Source organism: Pinus tabuliformis, chromosome X (genome assembly GCF_031772625.1).
Source record: "Pinus tabuliformis cultivar Carrire ecotype Pingquan chromosome X, CPIR1, whole genome shotgun sequence".
Lineage (NCBI taxonomy): Eukaryota > Viridiplantae > Streptophyta > Pinopsida > Pinales > Pinaceae > Pinus > Pinus tabuliformis.
The window spans coordinates 673260543-673287085 of record NC_142308.1 but is presented as its reverse complement, the minus strand read 5'-3'; positions in this window follow the sequence as shown (position 1 = coordinate 673287085).

The window sequence follows — 26543 nt, the reverse complement described above, 5'->3', positions numbered from 1 at the left end:
GACCGATGTTGCCCTTCCCAAAGTGGTAGTGCTCAGATAGATCTTTCTAACGAGCTATTGTATGCGTCAAACGAAGATCGTATGCCAAAGTTACGACCCCGGGAAGTTGATGTACCAATTTACCCAAACGGGGCCCACAGTTTGGCGTTTCATCTCCTAGGGTTAGGTTTTGGAATGTGAAGGGTTTTCCATTGTTTCTCAACAATAAATAGGCCTTCGAGCCTCAGTGTAACACAGTTCAGAGGCATGTAGCCACCACATCTCTTCTCAGAGATAAGCTACCATCGCCCTAGCTGGTTTATTTCCATTTCTGGTTGTAAGCATATTTCAGTATTTTCCATTAATGAAATGAAGTATTATTTCCGCTGCATCTTTGTGTCTATGGTTATCTCTGTAATTTGTTGCGTTCCTGTTTAAATCCAGATCATTGTAGTAGCCAAAGTGGAGGGGCATACTTGGTGGTTATATGCCCTAACCAATGGAAGTTTCTACTTTGCTTGTTCATCGATGTATTAGACACTTGGAGAAGTCTGATAGCATCCATGTGGAGGGGTTTCCTAGGTGTTGGATGCCCTAACTAGGAGCATATGCTACTATGAGGATTGGTCACTCTTTGTATGTTAGAGGGCATCATGAGAGTGTACCAAGTGTGGACGTAGATTGGGCATTTATGGTCTACTGAAGGATAACGTGATAGTGCCCAAGTTGGAGCCTTGTGTGCAACACTTTGATGGAAAAAAGTATTTTCTAGAGTGGCAATTGTTGAGCTTGAGGGTCTGATCAACCAAGAGCATTTTGAGTAGCCCTAGACTTGTATGTGGAGAAGAACATCTACAGAAGATGATGGGTAGTGCTTTGAACCCGTGTTCATTTTTAGAGATGGACATCTTGCAGTGATAGGTGGCAGTCCTACGTGCCCTATGTTGGTCTTCATTAGAGCAGCGCAAGAAGACCATAGTGGGCTGAAATTCCTAAGTAAATGAGGAGAAATAGTGGGCAGATTGAGAGTAAGTTGTGAACAACTTGATAGGAGTCTTGATGTGTTGTTCCCTTGATGAACTAAGACACAACTAGTGAGCTTATTGGATAGCTGAGATTTAGTGGCTAGTTGGACTTGGAGAATTGATAGAGGCAAGAGCTGTAGATCGAAAGCCGAAGTACCGGGAAGGTATAGTACGATCGAGAGGAGACGAGGGAGCATGCTACATCATCCAGATGGTCAATGTCTCTTTTATGGGAAAATTGGTTGTCAATGGACTGACACCAAGCCCTAGCTTTGTGTCTTGTATCAGTGGATGTATGAGGGATATTATCCCTAGTATGGGAGCCTTAGACTATTGTATTATATGTTGATTAATATAACGAAGTTGGGTTGAAAATTGTAATTTTTTTTTCCATATTTTATGCACTAGTAGATTTACTGTTGTTTATATTTTGCTGTACAAAGTAGTATCATTGTTATTATTTGTTTGGTAACATCAAAGATTCTAAGATTCTATACTAGACCCAAGATCATGGAAAAACAACATGGTATCATAGCATATCTGAGCTACTTTGAGGGACAATGAAACAAAGTGTGCTTAGCGAATCAACTTAGATGGAGTTGTGGTTGTCTAGATCATGGAGCAAAGGGTTCAGTTGAAGACATGTAGATGTGGTCTTGACTGGCTTGGCAACGAGATTGGTTGGGAGTTCTGGTAGATTGGTGGTGAGCTTGGTGAAGAATAGTTTGTTGTAGGGAAAATTGATGATCATGGAATTCCGATGATTTGTCATGGATGGTTGGGACAACTCGAGGATTTATTTTGTGTGGAAAAGATCAGGTTGATTGAGATGGATTCATGTGATGGACTATAGATTGGCATGCTATAGTCTTCAGCGGATCATGATATTACATATCCAAGATTGGAGGGATTTGCACGATTGGTATTTGATCCAGGAGAATGAGTGCTTACAGGATTGAGCCAATGGAGGTAATGTAGGATCAAAGGGAGTAGCCCTATGGAGGTTTGGGATCTTTAGGTTTAGATGTGATGATGCAGAGGCACTACCGAGATTGTTAGGTTCATTCTACATCGTATGCTGCAGCGATGGATGCCAGATGGGATAATGTCGCCAGAGATGATGATGGTTACCTCCTAGTCTTGGAAGTACCTCCCTCGCTAATAGGGAGTGTTGATTTTTGTAGCTTGGGAGGTACTCCAAGCCTTGTGGATCTAGGGTTTGGAGGAAGGAGATCCACAAGTGGACTTGTGGTCTTGAAACCCAAGCTTTGGGTTTTGCACCCATCGTGATTTGGGACAAAACCATGAGCACATTTTGACATGTGATGGATGAGGATGATAGCTCTCATCGACATGAATCCAACGCAATGAAGATCATCCAATTTTGAGTTGTAGAAAAGGAGTTATGAATTTTTGAAGTTAATATATGTGGTTGTTGAAGAAAAGAGCATGTCAACTTGTGTCCAAACTAGACTTGTTGACACCACATGTAGCCCTCATGTTTGCATATAAATATGAGGTGAGTAAGGATAATTTGAACAAATCGAAGTGAGCAACACATCACAAGAAGATATCTCATTGAGGAGAGAAGGAGACATTGTCTAGGCTGCAACAAAATGAAAGTGACCAGTGTTGAAGGGAAGGTTCTTTTGAGCCTATTTTGGTGACCAAATTGAAGAGATAGAGGGATGAGGCACGAGGATTGAATTTAGGGATTGTTTGAGGGTCGTTTGAGGGTGGGAAGACCCTTAACAAGGCTTTCACAGGCCTGTGGAGGGTTGTTGTAGCATGCCACTGGGAATGAAGGGCAGGCTGAGGAGGCTGTTGTTAGTGTTGGTATCTTCATCCCTCCATTAGTGATAAAAATTCTCTTTTTGCATGCATTTTAGGTGTCCCATTCGATCAACTGCATACCATTAGGTCATGGATCATTTGATGGTAGTGGTTCATTATCAAATTTCCCTCATGGTCTTTACTTGCTGGCCTATTTTCACAAGTTCAGGTCATTTACAACTATCTTTTGTCATTACATTTGCAAAAGCCATTTTTAGGGTTTTAGGTCTCATTAGGTCTAGGGTTTGCCACCATAGTCATGTAAAAGCTCAATAACAGTCAGCAGGCACATGAGGAGGTCTAATAAGGTCTCAAGATCAAAATTTCAAATGATGATATACTTAATAAGTGATTTATTTCCTCAAAACCCTGTTTTGAGGAAAAACAAAGTTTTTATTTTCTATGTATAAAAATTTCTTGTAATTTTAATTTTCCTATATGTAATAAGCTTAGAGTTACTATCCTTGGTCACCTTGCCAACTCCAGCCACTGCAAGCAAAAAACACAAGCATCAATGCATCAGTTTGTCAAATGATTAAGAAAAATCAATTTCAATGGAAAAACAGAGTTCAAAACCAAAAGTGACTTTAACATTAGAAAAGTGGGTTTGAGATGAGTGAAAAATTAAAGTCCTTCATATTTAAAGTGAAAAATGTCCTTTTGGTCATTCATTGTGCAAATTTCCTCTTGGAGAACAAAAATCGTGATTTGGGGGTCAAAGAGGCAAAACCCTGTTTTTCAAGGCAACTTGGCCTGACACTGTGCATCAGAGGCAGTGCGCTATGCATCAGGCAGGCGCTGTGCATCAGAGGCAGAACTGCAGTGTAAATTTGAACTAGCGTTGCGCATTGGGCCCAGTGTGCTACGCATCAGTCCAGTTAGATCTAAATCATCCCAAATCATATCATAACCCTCAAATTTGCCACATTTTCCCTCTACAAGTAAGTAATCATCCTAATAAGGTTGAATTTGAAGTCACATTGGTGTTTTTCATAAGTCTTGCATGTGAAAATTGAAACCCTAGTTTCTCTTCATTGTTTGACATCCAATTGTGCAATTTTCATCCCATCTTCACAAAAACTTCATCAAACCCATTTTCACTCTTTATTTACCCTAATACACTTCGTTCATCCCATTTTCCCATTTCCCACTCCCCTAAAGCAAATATTTCCCTCACCAAACCATAAATCCCTCACTAAACCCTAATTTCCCAAAATCATTCCCTTCACTCCCCAACTTCATTTCCTAAGAGTAAGAAACAGTGACTCAAGCTATGAGGAAGAAACACAAAGTGACAGTTCAGGAGACAGAAATGTACAACCTAGGAGACCTCACAAGGGTGGGAAGATCATCAGAGAGGAGCCTATTAGCATTGCTGAACTTCTTGCTTGTCCTCTTGCCACCACTTGTTTCAGATACCAGTCTTGCTTTGAGTTTTGTGAGCTAGTTGAGAGGGTTAAGTATCATCATGAATTCACTAGACAATTTGTCATCAACATGGAGGACAATATGGTACAACTTGCTGGCATTAACTTCACTCTTTCACCAACCATTATTGCAGAAGCAACTAGGATTCCAGATGTGGGGGAAAGATGGAACAAAAGACAAAATATTAGCAAACAGAACTATGAACCCTACATTAAAGCCAAATATCATAGTTAATTGGGTAGGGTGTTTCCTTTCAAGTTTTTGGAGGACCGGTATGTGCCATTAATGAAACTTGTCATTAAATACTTCACATGTGAAGGAAGGTTCTTAAGACTATATGCTTATCATATCAGGTTGCTTATGCATTTTACTAGGGTTAGAATGATGAGCATAACATATTTCATTTGCAAAACGATAGAGAGGATGATTGTAATTGCAAAGAGGAAACCATACCCATAGCAACTCAATAGCATTTATCACTTCGCTGTCATCAAAATTGTTGTCATGCATCAACTGAATCAGTTGGGAGTGCCATGGGAAACCTTCATTGCCCATGAGATTTTCAAGGGGCCTCAAATGTTTGTAGAACCTCAAGAGGAAGCTAGACCTTCTGGGCAACAAAGAGAACACGAAAGAAAAACTGAAAAGGCTCACATTCCTATGTTTATCACTTATGAAAAGGGGACAAAGAGGCCATTTTCAGCTGCCAAACGAGTATTATCTCTACTAGGGGTGGAAGGGGTCTCGTTCTCTTCACCGAACAATAGGAAAATGCTATCTTCACCTGGGGTGAAAGGGGCTTTGTCTTCTTCTTCAGCAGAAAAGGTACAGGACAGAGGAAAGAAACCATTGCATGATGAAGGGCCTTCTGAAGGCTAAGACATGGATTTCATTTTGATTGAGGAAGAGGACACTGATTTGGGCTCCCAAAGCTCAAGACTCAAGGATGAGATCATCAAGGAGAAATAATTTGAGATCCGAAGCCTATCACTTGACCTTGAGAGGGCTAAATGGGTCATTAATTACCTTGAGCAACAAAACAAGTAATTGGAGGACAAACAAACAATCATGGAGCTGCAAATCATCAGGGAAAACGACAAATGGAAAAAAGGAGGAAAATCAAGCTGACTTCACTAGAGTAAGAAATAGAGGCTGATTGAGAATCATGGTTGGAAAGAGTGAATGTCCACCTTGAGATGCTTCTTGACAAGGCTAATAAGGAGAAGACCATGTTGTGACACATGGCTTATAACTATTTGGCCTGGAACAAAATTTGTAAGATGAGAATAAGAAGCCTAAAAACCAAGCTAGGGAGAGCCTTAAAGGCCAAAAGGATCACGATAAACTTAGAATCTTGGCTAAAGCTTCCTTGGCCCAACAAAGTAGTTGATAAGCTTGATTCTTGCCAATTTTGAAGAAGTTTGGAGAACTTTTTGTCATTTTCAAATTTTTAATTACAATACATAGGAAATTTCCTCTGAATTGAGTTGGTAAGGAATTTTGAGGAATGGCTTACATTTTTGGATTCCTCATGAAAAAATATGAAAACCTAGAAAATTTCATGAATTTTGGAGGAGATTTGGGTCACCTAAAGGGCAAAAAACACCTCAAAAATGCCCTTTCTGCCACTTTTTGGACCCACAGGAAGCAGTGTTGGGAGAACTGATTTTTGGAGGGGCAAATGGACACCAAATTCAAAAATTCCACTTGTCCTAGAACATAGACAGACAAAAATTTCCAACAATCCATCTTGGAGCAAATTTGGTGAAGGGGAAGGCCTCCAAATTCAGCTGGGAAAAGGCGTTGCACATCAGGCAAGTGGCATTGCGCATCAGACACAATTTGCTCAATTTTGCTCAAAACTCAAAATTTTCGCCTAGGTTTTTCTCAGTTTGACTTTCTCTCTCTCATGGTCAAATTCATGATGTAAATTGATGTACTTTCATGTAAAAATGATGAAAATTGACTTAAGGAGGTAGATACATCATGTATAGGTGGTTTTGAACTGAATGAATCAGTTTCCATAGTTTTAGAGGCAAGCTGTTCCAGTGCCTATTTTTCAGTTCGTAGTTTAGATCTTGTTGAAACAGCTCCTAGACTCATGGATTCGACCCCTAATGGCTAGCATGGGTGGTTTGAGGCCTATATCTTGTACTTTCTTAGTCATTTGTCAAGGTTTGACTCTTTTGGATGCATTGAGCTACTTTGTACATCACTTCTGCAGTTTGACAAGGAAATGAACTAGGGTTTTGCAACATTTTGTGGGATTCTTGTGGTAATGTGAATTAGCATTGTGTTCTTCTCTATAATTTCAGTTGATTTATGTTTATGTGTGCCATCATATCTCTCTTTCTGCATAACTAAATGAATCAAGTTTGAAAGGTATAATCCATTGGTGTTTCAGTGCTCTGCCTCGGGGTTTATTTAGTTCTATATGTTTTCTGAAGAGGACTCATGACACTTACATGCCCTCTCCAGCTCCTCACCAGTCTTTAGACTCACCATTACACTCATTTCAAAGTGCTAATACACTTGCCTACCTCGCCCCACAGAAAGCTCTGCAAATCTGTGTTCATTTCTCGGACCTAAAGCTGCCTTCCTTATCTGATCCAGCAACCCAACCATTAAAATAAATCAAATTCCTCTTAGCAAGAATACCTAGCCTAAAAATAGTTTTTATATGAATCATCTCAAGCCTTACTTGCCAAATTTTCATTGAGATTGACAAGGAGAGAGCCCTCTCCCGACCTGGTAGGGCTAGCTACCAGGTTAAGCGTGGTTTGATGTTACCCTAGACCTACCTTTCTTAGCCTGAGGTAGATTTAGGCCCTAACAACCGTAAGGGCTAGAATATCCCAACATTACAGAAAGGTGTCTAATCCCCTCAAGGAAGGGAAACCACACTCCTAAAGAGAAATTATGTGCAGAATTTAAAGCTGTTAGGGGACTGCGTTTGTGCGCCTAACCATACCTAGATTGGAGTAATGATGTAGACCTCAAACAATGAACTTAAGTTAATTATTTCATTATATTCTTGTAGGTGTTGGATATGTGTTTTGGATCAGTTTGAATGGGATTTGTTTGTAGCATATAATAGCCAAAGTGGAGGGGCAGACTTGGTGGTTGGATTCCCTAACCAGTGGTAGTTTCTACAGTGATTTTTCATTGGTGTATTAGACACATGGAGAAGTCTGTTAACAACCATGTGGAGGGGTTTCCTAGGTGTTGGATGCCCTGACTAGGAGCATATGATACAACGAGTATTGGTCACTCGTGGTCTATTGGAGTGCAGCATGAGAGTGGACCAAGTGTGGATGTGGATTGGGAATTTATGGTGTTTTAGAGGATATCATGATAGTACCTAAGTTGGAGCCTGGTGTGCAACATTTTGATGGACAAAAGTAGTTGCAGTGGTAGTTGTTGAGCTCAAGGGTCTGATCAACTAGGAGCAGTTTGATTAGCCCTAGACTTGCATGTGGAGAAGGAATTATAAAACAGATGATGGGCAGTCCTCCGAGCCCATGTTCATTGTGAGAGATGGACATATTGTAGTGAAAGGTGGATACCATCCATGCCCTATGTTGGTCTTCGTCGGAGCAGTGCAGGAAGATCATAGTGGGCTAAATCCCCTTAGTAGCTAAGGAGAAGCAGTGAGCAGATTGAGATTTGTTCACAAACAATGTTGTGAACAACTCGACAGGAGTGTCAATGCATTGTGCGCTTGATGGACTAAGGCACAACTAGTGAGCAGATTGAATAACCAAGATTCAATGGCTAGATGGACATGGAGCATTAATAGAGGAAGGAGTTATAGATCGGGAAGGTACAATGTACGACAAAGAGGAGATGAGGGAGCACGCTACATCAGCCAGATGGTCAATGTATATTGTGTGGGTAGATTGGTTGTCGATGGACTGAAACCAAGTCCTAGTTTTGTGTCTTGTATCAGTGGATGTATGAGGGCCATTATCCCTGGTACGGGAGCCCTAGACTGTTGTATTATATGTTGATTAATATAACGAAGTTGGGTTGAAAATTGTAATAAGTTTTCCATATTTTGTGGACTGGTATAGTTACTATTGTTTATATTACACTGTGCAAAGTAGTATCATTGTGATTCTTGGTTTTGTAGCATCAAAGTTTCTAAGATTCTGTCCTAGACTCAAGATCGTGGAAAAAAACATGGGGATAATGGTACGCTATGACTTCACTTTTTTCTGTTGCTATGGATTGGAAAGGGACATTACACAAAGGGACTATGTTTTAATTGTGATAGAAATCATAGTAAGGGGCATAAATATGGTGAGAGAAAATTATTCTACATAGATTGTGAAATGAAGAAGATATAGAACTAGAACCATCATAAGTTATAAAACTTGAAGAGACTATTCCAACCATATCTTCTCACACATTAATTATAATCATCACTCCTCAAACTTTCAATATAAAAGGATATAGAAAAACGGAAAGGGTAACAGTGCTAATGATTCTAGTAGTAGTGATAACTTCTCAATTGCTTTATATACCTAGCACTTGAGTTTCAAGTAATGATTGAAAATGTAGGTGCCATAAATTGTTAAAAGGAGTGCCATAATATTAAGCTCACTATGGGGGAGTATTTATTGGATAGTCCAATAATTGCAATACAAATGGGCGGTGTTGATATTGTATTAGGGGTACAATTGTTACAACCATTGGGAATAATTACTCTTAATTTTTAGGAATAAAATTGAACTTAAAGGTATCAAGGGAAATTCTCTAAAATTATAAATTCCAGCAACATACAAAAATTGCTAAAAATGGGACACCATGTTGAAATTGAAAAATTATGCTCACTAGATGTTCAAACATCTAGAATCTTAATTTCTATCGATCTCCAAAAAGTTATCAACAATCATTCCAATGTATTTGGAGATATGCCTAAAGGTCTTGCAACTACTTGAGATCATGACCATGATATCCATTTGCAGTCATGAATATACTAGCGAACATTAGACCTTATAGGTACCCAAATGCAAAAAAGTGTGAGAATAAGTGTATGGTTCAACAAATGTTACTGGTTGGCATCATTCAACTCGGAGATAGTGCTATCTCTTTACCATTGGTGATCATGTACAAAAGAGAAGGTTTATGGCATATATGTATAGATTTAAAGGGTTCAACAAGATTACCATGCATTTTTTTATGAATAGTACATTGTATGCTTAAGTATAGGTTACTTGAATTATTTATGAGTAGTGTTATATGCTCAATTTTAGGTTAAGTACATTCATTTTTAGTGAATGGTGTTGAACATATTCAAGTATAGTTTACTTGCATTTTTAAAAAGAATGGTGTTGTATGTTAAAGTATGTCCTCGCTCCAAGTTGAAATGACACTTGTGTGATGGGAAATGCATTTGGAATGGTGCTTCATCAATTTTTTCTAATATTCACCTTATTTGGTGCCCATTGTCTATGAAAATGTCTCCAACAAAAATTTATTTGTTTGCATTATTTTGTCGTTGGGGATTTAATTCAATAAATGTGGAAGAAATTGATTCCATTCCCTCCATATATTCCATACATACTTACTATCCATAAAAAATCAAAGAGCACTACTTAGAAAAGTAACCCATATTTCTTTATCACTTTAATGAGTGAAATTTCATTTGTGCTTTTGAGTTGTTCATATGAAAGATGCATTCATTATAGTGTTATCCATGGATTAAATTGAGAGTTGGTAAAGATGTGAATTGCCATAACAGACTTCAATTATTAATTGGATTTTTTTATCATATCCATAATTGATTATTGACTTAGATGTGGGTTTAGGAGTTAATAGTTTCATGGGAATATATGTGTGAATATGATGAAAATTTGAATTGAACTCCAAATGTGACAATGATAGTTTTGGAACTCAAAATAATTGTGTTTCCACGTTTATAATTTGCATATGGGTGATGGAATGGATTTACTAATAAGGGTATTTAGTGCTTGTTGGAAGTTATTTTCATCTCCACCATATTGACATTGTAATTGATTAGTTGGAAGATTGAATGGTAGAAGATCTTGTAAACTAGATATGAAATGACTAAAGACGCAAAATCTATCACTAATATGAATATGATCCTCTCTTATAATGAATAATGAGGCAATAATTATATCATTTGGACATTAATGATCTAATGTAATTAGTGATAGGATTTTCCAATTTTAGTTTATTTGTATATTGGTTCATGTAACATATGCTAATCACATAAATTACCAGTTCTTTAACTTTGTAAAAAACTAACATAGTTGTATAAACTTGGCTAAGAAACATTTTGCCCCTAAAATATTAACTTATTTGGTAATGGGCTCCCTTAAATATGATTTAAAAACAAATTTCTAAAGTCCAATTTAAAGGAAGAGTTATATTACTTTGGAAGATAAGATCGTTATTCTCTTTACAATTAAAAATTTAGCGTGCCTAACATGGTATTTAAGAATGTTGAGAAGAACGTTTTTGTTATGTTTGTGGAATAACATTAAGAAGTTATGCATGTTGTTGGTTATGGAAATCATAGTAAGAAGCTAATATGTTTTTTCCCACTATTATTGAGACCTTGTAGTATAAGCTATTTGTATTTTAATTAATGACAATGAGAACTAGTTAAATTTTAGCAAATAAAATAGTTTTGAAAAAACAAAGACCTATCTATCTATCTATCTATCTATCTATCTATCTATCTATATATATATATATATATATATATATATATATATATAATTTTAATAAAATATAAAATTCAGTTAAACATCCTACACTGATCAATCGTTTAAACAAGTAGTAAATAAAATGTTCAATGAAGAAAAGGTGATGCATGGGGAGACATAAAGAGATGTGAGAGCCTATCTGGGCCCTTAATGACAACTTTATAAACTTCTAAGTGAATGAAAAATAATTAAACGTTGTATACAGTTAGAGTTGGCTTACAACTTAAGCAAGTAAAATGTTTAAAAATATAATGCAAACACACTATTTGAGCCATTATTGACAACTTTTTTGGTTCATGAACTTCTAAGTCTAGCAATAAATAATATGACATGTCACGAGGAATGATATGATGACATGATTAGAAAGAAACATTAGTTCAATTATCTTTTCAAGAATTTCTTGAACTCTTTGACATAAATAATGGGAATTGTCATATAGCCAAACTTTAAAATATATTCTTAGAAACGTCATGAGTTTTAATCATCAAAAATCATATAATTAAGGTATCTATCAAAGTTTCACATAACTTATCAAGTTTAATCTAACGTGAATATCTCGTATTCGAATATAATTTAGAAGCAACATTGTAATTGAATGACATCTTCAATTAATCATTCATGATCTTCCTTGGCCATTTTCCATTTTTTTTGCTTTAACTTTTATTAATTTATCAAAGCAATGCATACCAAATGACTATGTTGGGAGCTTATAACATTTAGTTGAAAGTATTGAAAATGAAAATAACACTCAATTATTGTAATATGATTTATCCTCTTTCATATATAAAACTTCTATCAACACTATCTTTCATTAATTTAATTTTTCTCTATATGCATCGTATAAAATAATATTTTAATTACTCTTTATTGTTCAATGTGTAACCATAATGAAAAGTCAGATGCATACAAGACCATGTGGTAAAATTAATTATATATATATATATATAATCTATTAATGTTAATAAAAGACCCTGCAACAAATTTATATATATATAAATATATAATTTATTAATATTAATAAAATTTCCTATATCGTTAAAAAAATATAGAAAAAAAAAATTTCATTATTATTATTATATATAAAATGTATTTTTTCTATTATATGTATGTGTGAGAAAAATATTACTTTTATTAAATAAGATAAGAAACTCTATCACTATTAATAGATACCATAATGTCCCCACATTCCAACTTGTGCAATGTTACCAGTGGTATTTTCCCTTTTTTATTAATCTTTATATGTTTCCAAGGTATTCCACAATTATATTTTCACATATATGATTCCTTTTTTCTCAACTTCAAACACATTTTGAAATGCCCTTTTTCTAATTGAGTGAAACTTCCTTTTTTTTTTCAATTGAGTGCAACTCTCTCCTAGTCATATAGAATTGATTTGTCTATGTCTTCAATTCTAGTGTTCCAAAAGAGACCATGGTTTAAAAAATAATTTTAAAGGATCAAAATATTTTAAAAATAAGTTGATATTCCAATCATCACTATAAATAATAAAATAAAATATTTCAATTAAAAATTAGCATTCAAAATATACGCACATTTCATGTATTATCTAATTATTAATTCTTTTTGTGGCCTAATTTAATTTACTATGAACAACTTGATAGATTAATACAAATTTGTAGAAAGAGGCTTCTTTTGCATGACTAGTTTCAAAGAAATTACAAAAACGTTTAATGTTTGATTTATTTTGAAGCATACATAGCTAAATGAATGATCACAAATAAATTGATCTAAATTTATCTAATGTTTGTTGAATTTAATACCATGTTGTTTCAATGAATCACAACTTATGCCAAAAAAATATTGAACAAAATGTGTATCATGTATATGATCATTATTAATCTAGAAATTGTATTCTTTGATCACATGATGATTATAATTGGTGCTTTTTGTATTATCAACATTGCATTAAGGATGCCTCTATAAAACATGAACAATTACAGATTTGATCAGAATGATATTGTTCACTTGAAATATCCTTTGTTCATTAAATGCGTAATCCTCTATAAAATCAACCACTAAAAAAACTATCCCTATTTGAAAATATTCTCAATATTGTTTAAATTATAGGTCTTTCCATTTGGATCTATGTGAATACATGTTGTATTTATAAATCTCATTTTCAATTTCTTTTCAAAAAAATCTGTCACATTGATTTTATATTTTCGCAAGTAAACCTTTATAAAAAGGACATTTGAATAAACAACTTATACACAACATTGAGAGGGACACACTTGTATATCTTTCAATTGATTGTTGAATTTGACAATTATTGAATATTCATATAAATAAGGTACTTGAAATAGAATGAAGCTAAATTTCCATCATGATCACATTTATTTCCACCAACACATTTTTTAGTAAACTAACTTATAATCTTCTCTTTCAAATAAAATTTAGAATATGGAAGCATTCATTATGGAAAGAGGATGTGAAATTGACCAAACATAATATAAATCAAATAAAATTCTATATGATAATAAAATCAACACATGTCATGGATAGTGATAAGTCTAACATACCATGTGTTATGTTTCAAAAATATGTTTATTAGGATATTAATTTAATTGTGTTCCTTTTTAAATGTATTGAACAAAAAGGTATATTTGATTTATGTTTCACATGGGCTTCATGTTAATATATTGATATTCATTATCACATAATATCCCTCGCACCTAATGAAACATGAAAATTTGTCACGCAATGATTATGCACCATAGCCAATAAATAATCATCTAACAAGCAAGTTTTTCATATACATATAATTTCAATCAAATTCATTATACTTATACAATAGTTTTGCATGGTTCCTAATATTTTTTCAATTTTTGTTTCTAAACTTTTTTTTGTAATAGTTGATGAAAAACTCATTGTTAAAATTACTTTATGTAGTGTTGAAATCATGTGATCATATTTTCCCAAAGTTTCTATTATGCTAATTAAGTTTTTAGATTTTGCTTCATCTTTGTACAATTTGTTGTTTTTTCACTACCATTAATGAGACGACTTATTTTAACTTTTTGGACTTAATTAAATCTTTCAAATTTGAGCTTGTGTTGCCATTAATTCAATTTTTTCATTAAAAAATATGGTAATTTTTTTAGGCTTGAATTTATTGATATCGATGTCATTTAAAATTTCATTACCATTTTTTTGTAAGCTTGGCAGAACTGCATCTCCATCATGTATAATATATCACCTCTAACAAGACGGATAATTGAATGGGTGACTTCACATCAAGAAATGCCTTAAAAGAACACTCAATCACCGTCTATACAAGACCTATGGACAAAATTTCATTACCAATATTTTTCACCCCTCTAATTTCAATTTAATTTAAACACATAAAATTTACTAAATTGAGAACACCCTCTAGTTTCAAATTTTAATTTAATTTAAACCCATCAAATTTTCTAAATTAAAAGCATAGCAAAATTTAGATCACATTTACTAAATTGTAAACCTAAACAACTTAAAATAAATCTCTTAGTCACCCTAAATAACTAAATTTTAATTATAAACAAAAACTTATTGAATTGTACTTATTAAAAATTAAAAAATAGAAAAACCTAGAAAATCCATTATGAACCTATCATATTAAATCTTAAATATCAGTTTCATGGTGTAGATATTATGATATATACATATCCATGCTTGGTTCAATTTCTTTTTCATTTGGGTTTTCATTATTTTTTATCAATGTTACTATACAAAATAGAATTTTTGAAATTCTAATCAATTTAGATATAATAATTTTTTAATTATGATGAACGAGACTCATAATCAAATCATCTAATTATCATTATAAAAATTATTAAATTTTAAATAACATTTAAATATACACATACACTTAATTTAATTTCTTATTATTCAATTGGACCTCCAATCTCATTTTCATTAATTTTAAGATAATCATCCCTTATATTTTTATTTTTCAAACATTTTCATAATATTATACTTTTCATTATAGAGCATCATTCCAATTATAACCTTAATTATAACCTTATTTATTTTGGCAATTCATTTTTTACCATAACCAAAACGAGTCTCAATCAATTTTTTTTTTTTGCAAAACTTTATAGCTCAAATACATCTAACCTTCAAAGAAATTGCAAATTATTTTAAAGCCTTCCCTTAAAATAATTTCTAAGTAATAAAACTCTATAATACAAAAGACATCCACCCTAGAAGAAATTTCAAATTGAATCGAGTGTCAAAAAGAATGTGAAAAAAGCTTAAAAAATGTATAATGATTTGAAAATGTGAAATTAGTATTTCATCTAAATTTATAAATATATTTTCGTTGATTTGGTAAATGGGACTTATCAAAAAAATATATATAAAATGAAAGAGCGAATCTAAAGCATCTTTCAAAAGAAGAAAGTAGTTATACCGTCATAGATTTATTTTAATTCTGGATCCACCAAGCTACTAGAAGGATCAAATTTCTTAAGATGCAAACCTTTTTTAGAGTGAAAAGAGATTTCGTCCCCCTCAACCCTTGGTGGATCCTGACTTAAGAAAGATCCAAATCAGTGTATATATATTTTGACATTAAAACATCTTATTTATGATTCACATTTTCCACATTGAATTTTTAATACATACCTCTATATTTAAAAGTAGAAAACGCACACACACATATATATTTAATATTTTTTAAAATATTATGTATAAACTTCATCTTTAATATTAAAGGCATTACAGATCTATGTCATACTTTGAATTACAAATCAACCCCTCTATATAATATATATTATTGAAAGAGATTGAAATATTAATTTTTTTTTGTTGTTAATACTTTTTAAATGTTATATCAAGCCTATATTAAAAATGAACTAAATTACATATTTCTTTCGAAAAGTAATTTTCTTTTATTTAAATATACTAATAAAACACTCTCTATATCTGATGTTAAAATATTTTATTCAAGACACATACTCTTTATATGTGTATGTGTGTGTGATGTTAAAATATTTAATTCAAGGCATTGAAATATATATATTTTTGTTATTAATAGTTTTTTAGTTGTTATATATCAATTCTGTATTAAAATAAAATAAATTAAACCCTCGGAAATGAAAATCATTTATTTAAATATAAATTATGTTATTTAATATGGACATTGAAATACTTTATTTATGATTGACATTATTTTTTTTATTATCTATTATTTATTTATTTATTTTTATTTTATTTATTTATTATTATTATTATTATTATTTTAATATTACATGTGAACTGATTATATAATGAATTATACATAATGTAATATCAATAATCTTAATTTTAAATTTCATCTATAAACTCCACATCAAATAGTAAATAAATTATATCTCCCTCATTCTAAAAAGTATATTATTAATATTAATATTAATATTAATATTATTATTTACTTTAAAGTTGATATAAAATTAAAATGGTAATTGAAGTATTTTATGTATGGTCGATATTAATTTTTTTTATTACTATTATATTTTATTTTTTTAATGTATAACTATTTATTTATTACTTATATATGTAAATTTAAGTGGCAACATCTCCCTCATACTCATTATAGAGTTTGAAAATCAAGTCTTGGCTCAAGATGCAATTCAAAAAATATAAAGAGTTAAAAATACATGATTAAGAGCAAGAAACAATGGCTCAAGCTATGAGGAAGAAACACAAAGTGACAGTTCAGGAGACAGAAATGTACAACCTAGGATACGTCACAAGGGTGGGAAGATCATCAGAGAGGAGCCTATTAGCATTGTTGAACTTCTTGCTTGTCCTCTTGCCACCACTTGTTTCAGATACCAGTCTTGCTTTGAGTTTTGTGAGCTAGTTGAGAGGGTTAAGTATCATCATGAATTGGCTAGACAATTTGTCATCAACATGGAAGACAATATGGTACAACTTACTGGCATTAACTTCACTCTTTCACCAGCCATTATTGCAGAAGCAACTAGGATTCCAGATGTGGGGGAAAGATGGAACAAAAGACAAAATATTAGCAAACAGAACTATGAACCCTACATTAAAGCCAAATATCATAGTCAATTGGGTAGGGTGTTTCCTTTCAAGTTTTTGGAGGACCGGTATGTGCCATTAATGAAACTTATCATTAAGTACTTCACATGTGAAGGAAGGTTCTCAAGACTCTATGCTTATCATATCAGGTTGCTTATGCATTTTACTAGGGTTAGAATGATGAGCATAACATACTTCATTTGCAAAAACATAGAGAGGATGACTGTAATTGCAAAGAGGAAACCATACCCACAACAGCTCAATAGCATTTATCACTTTTCTTTCATCAAAATTGTTGTCATGCATCAGCTGAATCAGTTGGGAGTGCCATGGGAAACCTTCATTGCCCATGAGATTTTCAAGGGGCCTCAAATGTTTGCAGAATCTCAAGAGGAAGCTGGACCTTTTGGGCAACAAAGAGAACACGAAAGAAAAACTGAAGAGGCTCACATTCCTATGTTTATCACTTATGAAAAGGGGACAAGGAGGCTATTTGCAGCTGCCAAACGAGTATTATCTCCACTAGGGGTGGAAGGGGTCTCATTCTCATCACCGGACAACAGGAAAATGTTATCTTCACCTGGGGTGAAAGGGGCTTTGCCTTCTTCTTCAACAAAGAAGGTACAGGACAGAGGAAAGAAACCATTGCATGATGAAGGGCCTTCTAAAGGCTAAGACATGGATTTCATTATGATTGAGGAAGAGGACATTGATTGGGGCTCCCAAAGCTCAAGACTCAAGGATGAGATCATCAAGGAGAAAGAAGCTGAGATCCGAAGCCTATCACTTGACCTTGAGAGGGCTAAAAGGGTCATTAATTACCTTGAGCAACAAAACAAGCAATTGGAGGACAAACAAACAATCATGGAGCTGCAAATCATCAGGGAAAACTGGCAAATGGGAAAAAGGAGGAAAATCAAGCTGACTTCACTAGAGTAAGAAATAGAGGCTGATAGGGAATCATGGTTGGAAAGAGTGAATGTCCACCTTGAGAAGCTTCTTGACAAGGCTAATAAGGAGAAGAACATGTTGCAACACATGACTTATCACTATTTGGCCCGGAACAAAATTTGTAAGACGAGAATAAGAAGCCTAAAAGACAAGCTAGGGAGAGCCTTAAAGGCAAAAAAAGAGCAAGATAAACTTAGAATCTTGGCTGAAGCTTCCTTGGCCCAGCAAAGTAGTTGATAAGTTTGCTCCTTGCCAATTTTGAAGAAGTTTGGAGAACTTTTTGTCATTTTCAAAATTTTAATTGCAATACATAGGAATTTTCCTCTGATGCACAGCGCCACTAGCACTATGCATTGAGCTGGTAAGGAATTTTGAGGAATGGCTTACATTTTTGGATTCCTCATGAAAAAATATGAAAACCCAAAAAAGTTCATGAATTTTGGAGGAGATTTGGGTCACCTAAAGGGAAAAAAACACCTCAAAAATGCCCTTTCTACCACTTTTTGGACCCATAGGAAGCAGTGTTGGGAGAACTGATTTTTGGAGGGGCAAATGGACACCAAATTCAAAAATTCCACTTGTCCTAGAAAGTAGACAGACAAAAATTTCCAACAATACATCTTGGAGAAAATTTGGTGAAGGGGAAGGCCTCCAAATTCAGTTGGAAAAGGCGCTGCACATGAGGCAGGTGGCACTGCACATCAGGCACAATTTGCTCAATTTTGCTCAAAACTCAAAATTTTCACCTAGGTTTTTCTCAATTTGACTTTTTCTCTCTCATGGTAAAATTCATGATGTAAATTGATGTAAATTGATTTACTTTGATGTAAAAATGATGAAAATTGACTCAAGGAGGTAGATACATCATGTATAGGTGGTTTTGAACTAAATGAATCAGTTTCCATAGTTTTATAGGCAAGTTGTTCCACTGCCTATTTTTTAGTTCCTAGTTTAGATATTGTTGAAACAGCTCCTAGACTCATGGATTCGACCCCTAATGGCTAGCATGGGTGGTTTAAGACCTATATCTTGTACTTTCTTAGTCATTTGTCAAGGTTGGACTCTTGTGGATGCATTGAGCTACTTTGTACATCACTTCTATAGCTTGGCAAGGAAATAAACCAGGGTTTTGCAGCATTTTGTGGGATTCTTGTGGTAATGTGCGTTAGAATTGTGTTCTTCTTTATAATTTCAGTTGATTTACGTTTATGTGTGCCATCATCTCTCTCTTTCTGCATAACTAAATGAATCAAGTTTGAAAGGTATAATCCATTGGTGTTTCAGTGCTCTGCCTCGGGGTTTATTTAGTTCTATATGTTTTCTACTGTTTGAAGAGGTTTCATGACACTTGCATGCCCTCTCCAGCTCCTCACCAGTCTTTAGACTCACCATTACACTCATTTCAAAGTGCTAATACACTTGCCTACCTCGCCCCACAGAAACCTCTGCAAATCTGTGTTCATTTCCCGGACCCAAAGCTGCCTTCCTGATCTGATCCAACAACCCAACCATTAAAATCACTCAAATTCCTCTGAGCAAGCATACCTAGCCTAAAATTAGTTTTTTATCAGTCATCTCAAGCCTTACTTGCCAAATTTTCATTGAGATTGACAAGGATAGAGCCCTCTCCCGACCTGGTAGGGCTAGCTACCAGGTTAAGCGTGGTTTGATGTTACCCTAGACTTGCCTTTCTTAGCCTGAGGTAGATTTAGGCCCTAACAACTTAAGGGCTAGAATATCCCAACATTATAGAAAGGTGTCTAATCCCCTTAAGGAAGGGAAACCACACTCCTAAAGAGAAATTATGTGCAGAATTTAAGGCTGTTAAGGGACTGCATTTATGCCCTAACCATAACTAGATTGGAGTAATGAAGTAGACCTCAAACAATGAGCTTAAGGTAATTATTTCATTACATTCTTGTAGGTGTTGGATATGTGTTTTGGATAAGTTTGAATGGGATTTGTTTGCAGCATATAATAGCCAAAGTGGAGGGGCAGACTTGGTGGTTAGATTCCCTAACCAGTGGTAGTTTCTACAGTGATTTTTCATCGGTGTATTAGACACATGGAGAAGTCCATTAACAACCATGTGGAGGGGTTTCCTAGGTGTTGGATGCCCTGACTAGGAGCATATGGTACAACGAGTATTGGTCACTCGTGGTCTATTGGAGTGCAGTGTAAGAGTGGACCAAGTGTGGATGTGGATTATGCATTTATGGTGTTTTAGAGGATATTGTGATAGCACCCAAGTTGGAGCCTGGTGTGCAACATTTTGATGGACAAAAGTAGTTGCAGTGGCAGTTGTTGAGCTCAAGGGTCTGATCAACTAGGAGCAGTTTGATCAGCCCTAGACTTGCATGTGGAGAAGGAATTATAAAACAGATGATGGGCAGTCCTCCGAACCCATGTTCATTGTGAGAGATGGACATATTGCAGTGAAAGGTGGCGACCATCCATGCCCTATGTTGGTCTTCATCGGAGCAGTGCAGGAAGATCATAGTGGGCTAAAGCCCCTTAGTAGCTAAGGAGAAGTAGTGAGTAGATTGAGATTTGTTCACAAACGATGTTGTGAACAACTCGACAGGAGTCTCAATGCCTTGTGCCCTTGATGGACTAAGGCACAACTAGTGAGCAGATTGAATAACCGAGATTCAATTTCCAGATGAACTTGGAGCAATAATAGAGGAAGGAGTTATAGATTGGGATGGTACAGTGTACGATAGAGAGGAGATGAGGGAGCGTGCTACATCAGCCAGATGGTCAATGTATATTGTGTGGGTAGATTGGTTGTCGATGGACTGAAACCAAGTCCTAGTTTTGTGTCTTGCATCAGTGGATGTATGAGGGCCATTATCCCTAGTACGGGAGCCCTAGACTTTTGTATTATATGTTGATTAATATAACGAAGTTGGATTGAAAATTGCAAAAAGTTTTCCATATTTTGTGGACTGGTATATTTACTATTGTTTATATTACACTGTGCAAAGTAGTATCGTTGTGATTCTTGGTTTTATAGCGTCAAAGATTCTAAGATTCTGTCCTAGGCCCAAGATCGTGGAAAAACAACATGGGGATAATGGTACACTATGACTTCACTTTTTTCTGTTGCTATGGATTGGAAAGGGACATTACACAAAGGGACTATGTTTTAATTGTGATAGAAATCATAGTAAGGGGAATAAATATGGTGAGAGAAAATTATTCTACATAGATTGTGAAAAGGAAGAAGATATAGAACTAGAACCGTCATAAGTTATAAAACTTGAAGAGACTATTCCAACCATATCTTCTCACATATTAATTATAATCATCACTCCTCAAACTTTCAATATAAAAGGATATAGAAAAACGGAAAGGGTAACAGTGTTGATGATTCTAGTAGTAGCGATAACTTCTCAATTGCTTTATATACCTAGCACTTGAGTTTCAAGTAATGATTGCAAATGTAGGTGCCATAAATTGTTAAAGGGAGTGCCATGATATTAAGCTCACTATGGGGGAGTATTTATTGGATAATACAAATGGGTGGTGTTGATATTGTATTAGGGGTACAATTGTTACAACCATTGGGAATAATTACTCTTAATTTTTAGGAATAAAATTGAACTTAAAGGTATCAAGGGAAATTCTCTAAAATTATAAATTCCAGCAACATAAAAAAATTGCTAAAAATGGGACACCATGCTGTAATTGAAAAATTATGCTCACTAGATGTTCAAACATCTAGAATCTTTATTTCTATGGATCTCCAAAAAGTTATCAACAATCATTCCAATGTATTTGGAGATATTCCTAAAGGTCTTGCAACTACTTGAGATCATGACCATGATATCCATTTGCAGTCATGAAGTATAGTAGCGAACATTAGACCTTATAGGTACCCAAATGCAAAAAAGTGTGAGATTAAGTGTATGGTTCAACAAATGTTACTGGTTGGCATCATTCAACTTGGAGAAAGCGCTATCTCTTTACCATTGGTGATCATGTACAAAAGAGAAGGTTTATGGCATATATGTATAGATTTAAAGGGTTCAACAAGATTACCATGCTTTTTTTTTATGAATAGTACACTGTATGCTTAAGTATAGGTTGAATTATTTACGAGTAGTGTTATATGCTCAATTTTAGGTTAAGTACATTCATTTTTAGTGAATGGTGTTGAACATATTCAAGTATAGTTTACTTGCATTTTTAAAAAGAATGGTGTTGTATGTTAAAGTATGTCCTCACTCCAAGTTGAAATGACACTTGTGTGATGGGAAATGCATTTGGAATGGCGCTTCATCAATTTTTTCTAATATTCACCTTATTTGGTGCCCATTGTCTATGAAAATGTCTCCAACAAAAATTTGTTTGTTTTCATTATTTTGTTGTTGGGGATTTAATTCAATAAATGTGGAAGAAATCGATTCCATTCCCTCCATTTATTCCATACATACTTACTATCCATAAAAAATCAAAGAGCACTACTTAGAAAAGTAACCGATATTTCTTTATCATGTTATCCATGGACTAAATTGAGAGTTGGTAAAGATGTGAATTGCCATAACGGACTTCAATTATTAATTGGATTTTTTTTATCATATCCATAATTGATTATTGACTTAGATGCGGGTTTAGGAGTTAATAGTTTCATGGGAATATATGTGTGAATATGATGAAAATTTGAATTGAACTCCAAATGTGACAATGGTAGTTTTGGAGCTCAAAATAATTGTGTTTCCACGTTTATAATTTGCATATGGGTTATGGAATGGATTTACTAATAAGAGTATTTAGTGCTTGTTGGAAGTTATTTTCATCTCCACCATATTGACATTGTAATTGATTAGTTGGAGGATTGAATGGTAGAAGGTCTTGTAAACTAGATATGAAATGACTAAAGACACAAAATCTATCACTAATATATATATATATATATATATATATATATATATATATATATATATATATAATATATATATATATATAATTTTAATAAAATATAAAATTCAGTTAAACATCCTACACTGATCAATCGTTTAAACAAGTAGTAAATAAAATGTTCAAATATACAACCTAATTTCTACAAATCTTCATTGAGTTAATTTTAGAGTTTCCTAATGAAAATGAAAACACTTACAAAGCTGACTCATTTCCAAATGAGAATTTATTTCTCATTTCTTCTCATGACCCTTGATATGGAGTTATCCTGATATCTCTCCAAACTCTAAAGTTCCCCTCATATTTCTCATAAAATGATCGACATTGCATTCGCCATTTGGCAAAGAACAACCACATTATCACTAACATGTTATATTGTCTTGGCATAGATTCAATTTTATGAAATTGTTTAACCCATGTGGAAATGGAGAAATGTTAAAATGTTTGCCACAAAGGAGCATGTGGTTGACATTTATCAGGGTTGGAAACAACCAAGAAAATTCTACATGCTAGATATTTTCGGCTTATGATATTTAAAGATCCAACTAAAATGTCATGCTTTATCATGCACTCTATGCATATCAAATATTGGGAAAGATTGTTATCAAGTTTACTCATTTCCAACTTATTCACAAGGTGGAATTGATTCTCCTTATCAAATGTGAGATTCCTTCTTTAAAGCTATTAGTTAAGATCCTACCTAACACAACAAATTTAGAAGAGTTCTTGGTTCAATTAGAGCTTCCTAATGAGAAATGTCAATTTACAATTGTAGTGAACAAGGAACACACAAATCATCTTAAAGGTTAATATGATAGGTTTGTCTACCTTCATATTTTCTTTGAGGGAGATTTAGTTTTACTCTATGAACAAGATAAAAGCACTCTTGGGATAGGAAAACTTAAGTCGATGTGTTATAAGACATACATTCTAAAGTGATTACTCAAAAATGGGCTTATGAACTTGAGGGTTACAATGGAAATGTGTTGAGTGAGCCTAGAAATGGGATATATTTCAAGAAGGACTATGCTTCAGCAAAATTTCTTAGGTGTTTGTCCTTTTGTAATTGCTATATATTGGTAGTTATAGTTTAGGTTAACATTGGTCTTTTCCAGTTTTTATTATCATGCTTTTGATGTTGTTAATAGATGTCAATGGATGATATAGTTGTTGTAGCATTCAATGACGATACTAGTCATCAAACTCAGAATTTAACTTCGATTTCTTGGGTAATTTATTCTCTAGCAAGTTAGATTGTTACTTCTAACAATTCTTGTATTGGGGACACAACCAATAATGTAGCTAAATATAGCACCACAATTGAACTACCCTTGGAGGTCATTTATTCATACAATCCTTGATGGTTCATATTGATTCTCAATTGGTGGTGTCTCAATTGAATAATAAATACCAAGTTTCTAATCTTTCTCATTTCCAAATATTTCTGCGATTAAGGCTCCTTGAATGTTATTTTGATTTTATTACTTATGGTCATGTTCCTAAAAGTAGAAATCAAGTTTTCAATGAAATAGGTAATTGTGTGTTGGATTGCATATATATCATTCATAAGTTGAAAGCATCATAATCATGTAGATACACTCATCACTTGTACACATGAAAAATCAACACACACACACACACACATGTTCATAAAGTACAAAATGTGGACAATTGTACTACAAAATCGAGCTCATTGTCATTGATCATACATATATATCTTTCACCGGATGATAAAAAATACATCAATTTATATCTAAGGCCCTCAATCAAGGTGAATATCATGGTATTAAGAAATGACAATGGCCGCAACTATCAAAATAGGTGCACCTATCCTTATGGTGCTCCTACCACTTGACATTGGAAATGCTTTAGAATTTCTTAAACTTATGCCATTAGCACTTGGAAAGTTAACCCTTTTAAGTTCCATTACATAGCTTGAATAAATATATCTACCTCTTGATTGAGCTTGTCCTCACCCTACCTCTAGAACAATGATGAGAATACCCCTATAATTACACTGCTTCCATATTTGTATGATCATATGTTTTTGTTAGACATTTTTCAACACAAAAATTATATTTTCCTTCTTGAGTTGTTATTTTCATAAAAAAATAATTTATTTTAAAAAATGAAATAATCATAAAATAAAAAGTCATACCTATGTCTCCCCATGTGAGATCGAGAGGAAATGTTAGCTTTAGATCCCCTCGAAAATATAGGCCAACATATAGGTAGTCATCAATCGTTATAATCTAGCACTCCTACTAGATGAAGAACTAGTAATCTTGCTAAGATGTTTGGTTGGAGCAAATCTCAGGCCCAAACACTAAACAAACCTTTCATAATGGTCAAGACATTGAACCCAAAAGATCATTCATTTTGGGTCATTCAACATACCAAAAGGAATGAGATTCATTATAATAGTAAAGGAAAAGGGAAGGAATCTTTTGAATAGATAGGGCACCATAGTGTATGTAGTTAGGATGGGAGGGCTCACCCAACCTAGAAGAGGGTGAGGATGGTTCAATCCACTTCCAATAATTGCTAGCACAATAATAATATACAAGCTATTCAATTCATTCTATCTAGTATCTATAGCTCATCGATAGCCCTATTATTGGTCATTATGACTCTCCCACCTCCTAGTCTCATCATGATTTTATCCTATAAATTCATTCATGGATCTTGTGGGTCTGATAAGCTAAGCTCCATCCATGGGATAAGGGCTAGAACTTGCTTAAAGAAAAAGGAGCACAAGATGCTCCCATAGCCAAAGTTATTTATTTTTCCCATCTTGGATTTCATCAATTGTGTCTTCATGCTCGAGAGAAGTGTAGTGCATAAATAATACATGATTGGTGACTTGAACTATACTGCATAATACATTATAGGCCTTGATGTTTAGTGTAATTATGTTGAGCCTACTAATTGTGTGATGACAGAAACAATTATCTTTAAAGCCAATTCTTTTAATATCTTAGATGGGTATTTGGGACCTAGTTTTTGAAGTCTCATCACGATAATAGAGTAAGATATATTCATCAATTGTATTTCCATCAACACTAGGTGTTTTAAGCTTCATGACTTCTCCTTACCAAGAGAAACAAGTTATAAAATATATGTCCTCCACTTCAATTTTAAGTGGTTGGTCATTGATAATGAATGTCTCATGATCAAGAATCCAATATCTAATTAAGGTTTGCAGAATGCACTTTTGGGAGTGCATGTTGGGCATTCTAAAAAAATTCAATAACCCACAATCACAAAGATCATTTATTGACTTTGCATCATTTAACACTTTATTATCGATCTCTTCATGCTCTCTTTCTTACCACATGATCACCATCCTTATTTCAAATATTTTTGTTGAGGTTAAAATTTAATTTTAAATCATGGGCGCATGTATACTGAACCATTCTTCAATACAAGTGTGTATATGCACCTTTCCCTAAGAAATAATGTATAGGGCTGCATATATGTGCCCCATGAGAATAGTGTTGCAAAATGTAACTAGTTTCCTTCTTCATAATTGTCATTGTACTCAAGTCATTATATATATTTTATGATACAAGAAAAAGAAGAAAGAAAAATATTATTTTAAGCATGGGTTTCATGCTTCGTTTTTATGGTCATTTAG